Genomic DNA, 11,472 nt, shown 5'->3' on the forward strand with positions numbered 1-11,472 from the left:
GAGAAAACATATCTCAAACATTGACTTAATATTTACAGTCTATGATCTCAAAGCAGTTGCACACCGTTTCACAACGGTGCACACCGTTCTGAGATTGAACATGCCCCGCCGGCTCTCTCTCTCTCTCTCTCTTGAAAATCCAGCTGTTCCACTTAGCTGCTCTCTCTAGAGGTCTGGAGAACTTCCGTTGTGTAATCTGGATGCTGCGTTTTTTTGTTGCATTTGTTTTTGGGGTTTGTGTGCTTTTCTTTTTGCATCGTTTTTTATTTGCAGCGCATTTATTTATTTGGTTGTGTTGTGGTATTTGCAGCGCGTTTGCTGAATGCTGCGCATGTGTTGTCAAATTAATGAAGTTGTTTTTGTTTTTGCATCGCTTCTTTTTTCGGGGTTTGTGTGCTTTTCTTTTTGCATCGTTTTTTATTTGCAGCAGCGCGTTAATGTATTTGGGTTGTGTTGTGTGCATTTGCAGAGCGTTTGCTGAATGCTGCACGTGTTGTCAAATGAATGAAGATGTTTTCTTAATTTGCTTGTGTTTTGTCTATTTGCATGTGTTTTCTTAAGTTGCAGGGCGTTTGCCCCTGTCGGCCACTGTACCCAAGACTACCAGCTGTCACTTTCATACACAACAAAGGCAAAATGTTCTGGCCTGATCCAATCAGTATAATTTACCTCAAATATCTGATTGTAAAAAAAAAAGTAAATTGACTGAAGGTTGATTATTATCAACACCAGATATTTCAAACACTTGTCAGCTTCAATAGGAATGCTTGTCTCCCAAAGCCTCTCCTCACTACTCTGCTTGTTTTATATACTGTATATGTGGAGAAAAGTACTGGATGAGCTCCAATAGGAGTCCCGCAGGTGTACTTCCTCCGAGTCATCAGGAATAACAGTGTTTTCATGAGCCTGGTGTCTCATCATGAGTGCAGGATGAATGAGACAACAATTATCATTCTGCGCTGAAAAGGTTAAAGATGCCTGATGTTTCTAAATTGGCGCTTTCTCTTTCCCGTTTTCTAATCCACCTTTCAAGCAACTGCAGCATTTCTGTCAGTTTGCATCACTTATCAAGTGGAATTTATTAAGCAAGCATTTGAATATGCAACTAAATAGCTCAGCTGCAAACATTTGTTGCCTGTGTTTTATTTTTCATAAATACCTTTTGGGCAGGACTTCTTTCATTGCACTGCACTCATGCATAAGCTCATATCACACAACTTGAGACGCCTCCACACACACACACATACACACACACACACACACACACACACACACACACACACACACACAAAACCAGGCACAATATGAGTGAAAGGGGTGTAAAGCCAACAGTGTGCGATCATGTCATCGGGGCAATATGTGCCCGTGCTGCTCAACATATGTCCTTGTGGCTTCAGATCTAATCCTGTGATGATGTGAAGAGCTCGCTGGCAGAAGCTGCTCGCATATCTCCGGGCTACTGGTCCAAATGCACTGCTCCGCCAAGGAGTTGATAGCGTGTGTGTGTGTGTGTGTGTGTGTGTGTGTGCGTGCAGCAGGAAACGATGGAGTGTGTGTTTCACATGACCGCCCGAGGTATGTCCCATCTGCTCAATGTAGCATTAACACCTCCTCCTGTTTGTCTGTGTGTGAGGAAAGTGTGAGCATAAAAGCTTACTGTGCATGTGTGTGTGCACGTCTACTTCTTGATCAAGCCATTCCTGCGGCTATAAAAGCATGTTTCAATGTGCACGCTGTCATACCTCATGCGTTATCAACTCGTACATTGACATGGAATAATAAACCTCTCCATGCTGCTTTTCAAGTCGGCCAAAGCTTCTGTGCTTCATTGTCATAAACACTGGCATCTGCAGAGCACCACCCTCCATCAAATGACCAAAATGAAATGCAAGGAGCCCACAGTTTATGATGTGAAACACAAGTTCACATTACATCCAGTTAAAGCTCACTGACATTTTACTTGATGCAGTGATTGTAGAGATGCTTATCCAGGCTGTAGACACATGCTGTGCACTTGTCTGTCTGCTCCGTTGAGGCGTTTGAATAGCAGTTTGAGGTGCAGAGGAATTAAGGCATCGGGGAGTCAAGCTCACAGACGATGTTCGGCATCTTAGTGGATCGCAGGGAGCTGCATTTGTGTACGCCTGTGTCCGAGTCATTGAAGAATTGATGGCAGGGAAAAACAGCACATGTAATACCGGCTCAATCTGTGACCTCAGTTGATAAGAATCGTTGCTGTCCATGAAATCAGTAGCTTCCCTTCGCTGTGAGGGTGCAGGAGGTTCAAAGCAAGGGGGAGGGTAAGGAGGAAGAAGGGGCACATATGGATCAGTTTAATACAAGCAATATAGGTTTTTACATCTGAAAACTCAACCCAAAGAGCGATTTCTTTACTTAACTTGCAATAGGATGATCTGGATTTGAGAGAGGCAAAAATGAGAGAATATTGTGCCTGTTTGCACCAAGACGGAAATGTCTCCAAGCAAGAGGTCACCAGGTTGTTTCACCAGGAGAGAAAATAGGGACCGATTATGGAAAAAATGCTCTAGTCTATGACATGATCCTCGTTGTGTGTCGATATTCTAGATGAAGCCACAAATGTTTTAGCTTCACATTAATAGTTTGGGAGACACGGCTTTTCACGTTGTTGCCGAGAGCTTGATAAAAAAAGATTGATACCGCTCTCATGTTTGGACATTAAATATGAAGCTACAGCTAAAACAAAATGGCCTACCAGCACCTCTAAACTAAACTATATTTCAGGTCTATTTTTCTTGCTGAGAATTAGTTGAGAAGATTGATACCACTTTCATGTCTGAGCCTTAAATATGAAGCTACAGTCAGCAACTGGTTAGCTTAGGTTAGCATTAAGACTGGAAACTGGGGAAAAGAACTAGTCTGGCTCTATCTGAAGCGACATAACAAAATCTGTCACCTCTAACCTGAACTATGTTTTGGGTCTATTTTTCTTTCTACAGGTAAAGTACAGTTAGATGCTAGCATCCGCCGGGTTAGCTTGACTTAGCACTACTGTGCCTGGTTAACAGTCCGTCACTTAAACCTAACTCTCGGCAAGAAGACTAATAGGCTAAACGTTTTTCCAAAAACATCAATTCCTTTATACTGTACATCAAAGTGTGTGTACACACTCACTGTACGGGGTAATTTGGGACAATTTCTGAAGTTTTTTTTGTCGTCAAAACTCACACACACAAACTAAGCCATGTTTAAACTGAATGTTCTCTCTCTGCACATTTAAAACACGGCCTGTTTCATCATATTACACGCAGACAGTGTCACACATTCAGTTTATAGCCTACATGGGAATTATTGTTAACACACAAAGCACTTGCAATATGTATATGTTCGATCACAAATACTATACTCTATTGTACCAATGATGTTTTCTTATATTCTTTTCCACAATATAATGAAATTCTATGAATATATGATGATTTTTCTCAAAGAAGAATCTATACACACTGACTGTTAACTCCTGTACCAGTTTCTTATCCGTTCTCTGTGTGTAGAAACTGCCATTGTTCATGTTGTAAATTGTGTTTTCTGACAAATTGCGTTCTGGTGCTGTTGTTGTTTGACTCAATGTACAGTTTACCTTCTCCAGAGTGATCTGTTTGACTGGAAGACTCTGGGAGGCATCTGGTTATAACTGAATAAAGATTTTTTGGCAGCTGTTTGTTAGCTGCTGTCACTGTGTCTTTTCTCATCTCAAGGAACATTTTGCTCAATAACATTTTATGTGAAAAACATACACTCTAAAAGTTAGCCACTCCAGTCGTGGAATATAACTAAGTACATTTACTCGAGTACTTGTTACTATTTAAGTACATTTTTGAGTTACTTATACTAAGTTTTTAAATTTGTATCTACTTTTTTTTTGTATCTTGCTTCACAACATGTCAGAGGCAAACAGTTAAGGTAACTTCATTTACTTGACAGCTATAGTCAGTTTTCAGATTCAGATTTTTACACACAAAATAGTTGAAATATGAACTACCCAACAGTATATTCAGTTGGTAATAATAGCCTTACCTCCACAAACTGCTTACACAGTAATATGTTTATTATAATCCAATAATACAGAATAATCAATGTCATTCTGCAGCATGGGTACTTTCACTATCATACAAATACCTGACTTTTCCCAGTGCATTTCATAAATTAGAGCTTTTATCCAATCAGATTGCCCCCTGTGCTGTCTGCGGCCTTCAGAATTTCGAGTGAATCCCTCTGCTGTTTAGGGAAATAGCGACAATGTTGTTAATTGTCATATTCTTTAGCCAATCGATTTTCGAGTTTGCCCCTCTTTGCCAGGCCAAGGCCTTCTAGCTGGCCCAGCCAAACTAGCTAGCATAAACGTAGCAGTAACGTTAGTTCAAGTTCGTTTCTAGTTTTAGATGTAAAGTTGATAAAAGAAAGGTGGATGTACCGTTTCTATAAATGATGAGCAGCTTTTGGTAATTTTTGGTAAGTTTAATGGATTTTTCTGCATTTTAGTAAAATGATTTTACTAGCTATTACTGCTTGCTTTAGATATGTAGATGCTGCTGGTGTTAAAACCTCTGAAGACCCACACAGTTGATTTCAGTTCTGGCTGATTAGACCTATCACCTAGGTTGAAGGTGGGCCGGAGCTTAGCTGGGAATTTATCCATCCATCCATCCATCCATCCATCCATCTTCATCCGCTTATCCGGGGTCGGGTCGCGGGGGTAGCAGCTCCAGCAGGGGACCCCAAACTTCCCTTTCCCGGGCCACATTAACCAGCTCCGACTGGGGGATCCCGAGGCGTTCCCAGGCCAGGTTAGAGATATAATCCCTCCACCTAGTCCTGGGTCTCCCCCCGAGGCCTCCTCCCAGCTGGACGTGCCTGGAACACCTCCCTAGGGAGGCGCCCAGGGGGCATCCTTACCAGATGCCCGAACCACCTCAACTGGCTCCTTTCGGCGCAAAGGAGCAGCGGCTCTACTCCGAGCTCCTCACGGATAACTGAGCTTCTCACCCTATCTCTAAGGGAGACGCCAGCTACCCTCCTGAGGAAACCCATTTCGGCCGCTTGTACCCTGGATCTTGTTCTTTCGGTCATGACCCAGCCTTCATGACCATAGGTGAGGGTAGGAACAAAAACTGACCGGTAGATTGAGAGCTTTGCCTTCTGGCTCAGCTCTCTTTTTCGTCTAGCAGTGCGATAAATTGAATGTAATACCGCACCTGCTGTGCCGATTCTCCGACCAATCTCCCGCTCCATTGTCCCCTCACTCGCGAACAAGACCCCAAGGTACTTGAACTCCTTCACTTGGGGTAAGGACTCATTCCCTACCTGGAGAAGGCACTCCATCGGTTTCCTGCTGAGAACCATGGCCTCCGATTTAGAGGTGCTGATCCTCATCCCAGCCGCTTCACACTCGGCTGCGAACCGATCCAGTGAGTGCTGAAGGTCACAGGCCGATGATGCCATCAGGACCACATCATCTGCAAAAAGCAGCGATGAGATCCCCAGCCCACCCGAACTGCAACCCCTCTCCACCCGACTACGCCTCGATATCCTGTCCATAAATACTACAAACAGGATTGGTGACAAGCGCAGCCCTGGCGGAGGCCAACTCTCACCTGAAAGCGAGTCCGACTTACTGCCGAGAACCCGGACACAGCTCTCGCTTTGGTCGTACAGAGGTGGATGGCCCTGAGAAGGGACCCCCTCACCCTGTACTCCCGCAGCACCTCCCACAGTATCTCCCGGGGCACCCGGTCATACGCCTTCTCCAGATCCACAAAACACATGTAGACTGGTTGGGCATACTCCCAGGCTCCCTCCAGGATCCTTGCGAGAGTAAAGATCTGGTCCGTTGTTCCACGACCAGGGACGGAATCCGCATTGTTCCTCTTCAACCTGAGATTCGACTATCGAGCGAACCCTCCTTTCCAGCACCTTGGAGTAGACTTTACCGGGGAGGCTGAGAAGTGTGATACCCCTGTAATTGGCACACACCCTCTGGTCCCCCCTTTTTTAAAAGGGGAACCACCACCCCGGTCTGCCACTCCTTAGGCACCGTCCCAGACTTCCACGCAATGTTGAAGAGGCGTGTCAACCAAGACAACCCCTCCACACCCAGAGCTTTAAGCATTTCTGGACGGATCTCATCAATTCCTGGGGCTTTGCCACTGTGGAGTTGTTTAACTACCTCAGCAACCTCCACCAGGGAAATTGATGCCAATCCCCCCCTCATCCTCCAGCTCTGCCTCTACCATAGAGGCGTATTAGTCGGGTTAGGAGTTCCTCAAAGTGCTCCTTCCACCGCCCTATTACCTCCTCAGTTGAGGTCAACAGCGTCCCATCCTTACTGTACACAGCTTGGATGGTTCCCCGCTTCCCCCCTCCTGAGGTGGCGAACGGTTTTCCAGAAGTACCTTGGTGCCGACCCGAAAGTCCTTCTCCATGTCTTCTCCGAACTTCTCCCACACACGCTGCTTTGCCTCTTTCACGGCAGAGGCTGCAGCCCTTCGAGCCCCTTCGGTACCTTGCAACTGCCTCCGGAGTCGTCTGGGATAACATATCCCGGAAAGACTCCTTCTTCAATCGGACGGCTTCCCTGACCACCGGTGTCCACCACAGTGTTCGTGGGTTACCGCCCCTTGAGGCACCTAAGACCCTAAGACCACAGCTCCTCACCGCAGCTTCAGCAATGGAAACTTTGAACATTGTCCACTCAGGTTCAATGCCCCCCAGCCTCCACAGGGATGCACGAAAAGCTCCGCCGGAGGTGTGAGTTGAAAGTCTGTCGGACAGGGGCCTCCTCCAGACGTTCCCAATTTACCCGCACTACCCGTTTGGGCTTACCAGGTCTGTCCAGAGTCTTCCCCCACCCCCTGACCCAACTCACCACCAGATGGTGATCGGTTGACAGCTCCGCCCCTCTCTTCACCCGAGTGTCCAAAACATATGGCCTCAGATCAGATGAAAGCGATTATAAAATCGATCATTGACCTTTGGCCTAGGGTGCTCTGGTACCAAGTACACTTATGAGCATCCCTATGTTCGAACATGGTGTTCGTTATAGACAATCCATGACTAGCACAGAAGTCCAACAACAAACAACCACTCTGGTTTAGATCAGGGAGGCCGTTCCTCCCAATCACGCCTCTCCATGTGTCTCCATCATTACCCACGTGCGCGTTGAAGTCCCCCAGCAGAACTATGGAGTCCCCGACTGGAGCCCCATGCAGGACTCCACTCAAGGTCTCCAAGAAGGCCGAATACTCTGAACTCTTGTTTGGTGCATATGCACAAACAACAGTCAGAGTTTTCCCCCCCCACAACCCGCAGGCGTAGGGAGGCGACCCTCTCGTCCACGGGTTAAACTCCAACGTAGCGGCGCTCAGCCGGGGGGCTTGTGAGTATCCCCACACCCGCCCGGCGCCTCACACCCTGGGCAACTCCGGAGAAGAAAAGAGTCCAACCCCTATCCAGGAGTATGGTTCCAGAACCAAGACTGTGCGTAGAGGTAAGCCCCACCAGATCTAACCGGTAGCGCTCCACCTCCCGCACAAGTTCCGGCTCCTTCCCCCCACAGAGAGGTGACATTCCACGTCCCCCAGAGCCAGCCTCTGCTGCCCGGGTCTGGTCCGTCGAGGCCCCTGACCTTCACTGCCACCCATGTGGCAGCGCACCCGACCCCAGCGGTTCCTCCCACAGGTGGTGGGCCCATGGGATGGAGGGATGTCCGCCACGTAGCTTTTTCGGGCTGTGCCCGACCGGGCTCCGTGGCAAACCCGGCCACCAGACGCTCGCTGGCGAGCCCTCCATCTGGGCCTGGCTCCAGGCGGGGGCCCCGGGCTTCCTCCGGGCAGGGTCACTTCATCCCTTCCTCGATTTTTCATAGGATTTTTGAACCATTCTTTGTCTGGCCCCTCACCTGAGACCACTTTGCCTTGGGAGACCCTACCAGGAGCACAAAGCTCCAGACAACACAGCCCTCAGGTTCATAGGGACACACAAACCTCTCCACCACGATAAGGTGATGGTTCCCGGAGAAGTAGCTGGGAATTTATTAAGTCAAAAATCTTTTCTACCAATAACAATGATAAATGTGTAGTTTATACTGCCCTATCAGGTGCAACAAAGCTAACAGGAGACTCAGGAAGATCATCCTGCTTGATTCCTGGATTGGACATGATGGATTGAGACAAAGTGTGTGTGTGTGTGTGTGTGTGTGTGTGTGTGTGTGTGTGTGTGTGTGTGTGAGAGAGAGAGAGAGATGCAGCCTCCTGCCATACTGCGTAAAAGTGATGATTCAGTCACCGTGTAGTCATGTCTCTGCAGTAGTGTATTGAAACTGTTGAGTGTCTTGTGTTAAATCACTTTATTCCACACGATAATGTCCTGGTGTCATGGTGATGTTATTCAAGGTGTAAGATACACGGCCTGTCACTGGTAAAATCTAAGTTTGTACTTTTGCCACCACTTTTAAAAGGACGTGGGCATTTCACTACAGGCTTTACTCATTATTCTATTACAGTACGACAATGTTAGGTGATAAAGCCCCTAAAATCTTGATTCAAATCTTAGTCAAAAAATTATATTTAAATCTTAATTTGTGCTCTGCGCACTTCAGACCAGTAAGAGAAGCATAGATAAACTACATCATCATAATAAAACCAAGCATATTTTGAGACTCTTATCTCCTCAGTGTCCTCCTGGAACTGGGCTTCTAGAGAGATCTACCAAATATAATATTCACCAGTTAAAACTATGAGTCAGGCAATCTGGTGTGGTCTGAATGAAGAATAAATAAAGCCATCAGGTGTTGCTGCTGTTCTTGGCCGCCCTCTTGTGTTCAAATGACGCACCACAGCTGAATGAGTTTTTGTTTTGTCCTCAAAGAAATACAGTCACATTTTTCAACCTTCTGTGGGTAAATTCAAATGTTTCCCCATAGTAGACACACTGATGTGTTGATAATGTCACATCCTTCAAACAGAGGTATTTTGCATTTGAGGAAATCCCCCTGAAGTCAAATAAATTCCCATTTTCACCCCCTTGTGGCTATATAAAGACATTTTACTCAGAACAAGGTTACTTCAGAGGTATTTTTAATTAGAGCATGTCTTCATTCCACAGTTCCAATTAAAGAACAAACAAATGTGTGCTGTATGTATGACTAAATACAAATAAAACCCTCATGCCAGATAAAAGGCTTTAATAAATTCTCTCAGTGAACCAGGTCATAGCTGGAAAGTGATGTGAGGATATGAGATACTGTACTGTGGAAAATCAAGTTCTGTCAATTCAGAATAGTGAAGTGAAAGTGAAAGCAAGATGTTAACAGCAGAAATCCCTGGGCCAGTATGTGGCGTCCTCTCGGGACGCTGATTCACAGTTTGTGTGGCACATGGCATCACTAATGATTAAGTGGGAGAGCTGATTTACGTTCATGTTTAGCCAATCGTCCTGGTCCTGCCCAAGCTCAGGAGAAGTGTTAGAAATATGTGTTGAATCCTTGTGTCCTCCCTTTGTGTACCAGAGGAAACCTTGGCTGTGTTCAAACTGGCTCTGTTTGCCCTTCACGTTTTATTTATCCTCCAACAGTAGTCCTGTGAATATCAGACAACTATGGTGAGAGTAACTGTTTAGTAGTTTAACAGAAAATAAGCACGTGAAGCTAGCCTGACATCGCCAGACCAAACTGCTGATGTAAGGGTCAGGGTTGCCAGAGCAATTACAACATGAGCTTGCAGATTCATCTGGTTCCCAGGCTAATGTGAAGCAGCACAAGATTGTAAATCCAACTCAAGAAAACAGTTCTGTGATTGAAGATGTAATGCTGATATACAGTATATACACATTTAATATTTAAAAAGGTTTTTGGTCTGTATGAAAGCAGCATTTTCAGAAAATAGCCTACTGTATACAACCCTGCAATTATCAAAAGAAGATTTTGAAAATGTTTCCTAGAAACTTTCAAAACAAAAGCTTTGGAGTAACAAGATTAAGAGTCTACAGCCATGCTATCAGCTCTGAGGCTGTGCTTAGGCACATCAGCATGCTAACTTGCTTACAATGACGATGCTAACATGCTGATGGTAAACAGAAATAATGTTTAACCATATTTACCATATTACTTTAGCAGGTTAGCATGCTAACATTTGCTAATTAGCACAAAAATGAATGTCATTAGTTTTGCAGGTATTTAGTCATAAACCAAAGTATTGGACAATTGTTGACCTGATTATGGTGCTGGAATGAAAAGTTAAGGGATCCCCAAATCTAATGATAATCCATCTAATCGTTAAGATATACTAAATAACAGCCAGTGCAGTCTCTTGCTTTGCTTTTATCTGTATTACAGAAAGGGGAGAGACTAGGTGTTACCTCTCAGGCAGAAACAATGGACAAGTGTTTAAATATTGACTCTGGCTCTCACCTCGGGTCAAGGCTGAACCTTGACTGTGTGTTTGCTCTGCCTATGTTCTGCTGATCTTGGCTGTTTTCCTGTAACTGTCTAAGCGTGGAGATAAGATTTTGACGGACTCTTAACAATGGGAAAGGGATGGTTTTTATTCTGAAGTGTGTTTTGAAATACAAGCTTTGGAGTCGTGGCTGCAGCCGTGACACATTTGGCGTTTTTCCATTACATGGTACCTGCTCGACTCGCCTCGACTCTACTCGCCTTTTTTGGTTTTCCATTATGAAAAAAGGTCCCTGGTACCTGCTAACAGGCACTTTTTTAGTATCACCTCCGTCGAGGTTCCAAGCGAGTTGAGGCAATACGAAAAGGTAACGTGAAAACCTGCAGACTACTGATTGGTCAGAGAGAATCGTCACTAATCACTGCATCATCATTGCTAGCGACAGATGGGGGTGTCCTAAACAAACCCGGCATTTTTAAATAGTTTAGCCAGCAGTGGGTTTTTTTGCCGCCTCCACCTTCTTTTGAAACAAAATTAGTCTTCTGGCTGTGGCAACAGCCACATGCTGAGAATCAAAAACAACACACCTTCGACGTTCTGCGTGTGTGTCGCGTTAGGTCAGGGCAGTTTCCTGCGGCATCGCTATGACGACCAGCCACGCTCGCCTCAGGCATGAGGCGGTACTAAATCTGCAATAGAAAATGGAGGACGGGGCACCACGGCCGAGCTGAGTAGAGTCGAGCAGGTACCATGTAATGGAAAAACGCCATTAGTATCAGTGGCTTAGTACTGTGGGTGCAAAGCTTTGTACCTATATGACACAAAAAGGCATACATTAATATTCTGATCACAGTGTTAGACTACTTTATGATTAACTAAAATAATATAACGACAAAAACGGAAACCCATAGTAAACCATGAATGGCATCAAAATGGAGGCAGACAAAATAAGTGCTTATGAAAATAAGTTTGTATTATTTCTAGATTTGTGCAATTTTCTACACTCAAACTAAATAATGAAACTGTTAATTTGATAAAGAAAAAA

This window comes from Sander vitreus, chromosome 14, assembly GCF_031162955.1.
Source record: "Sander vitreus isolate 19-12246 chromosome 14, sanVit1, whole genome shotgun sequence".
NCBI lineage: Eukaryota > Metazoa > Chordata > Actinopteri > Perciformes > Percidae > Sander > Sander vitreus.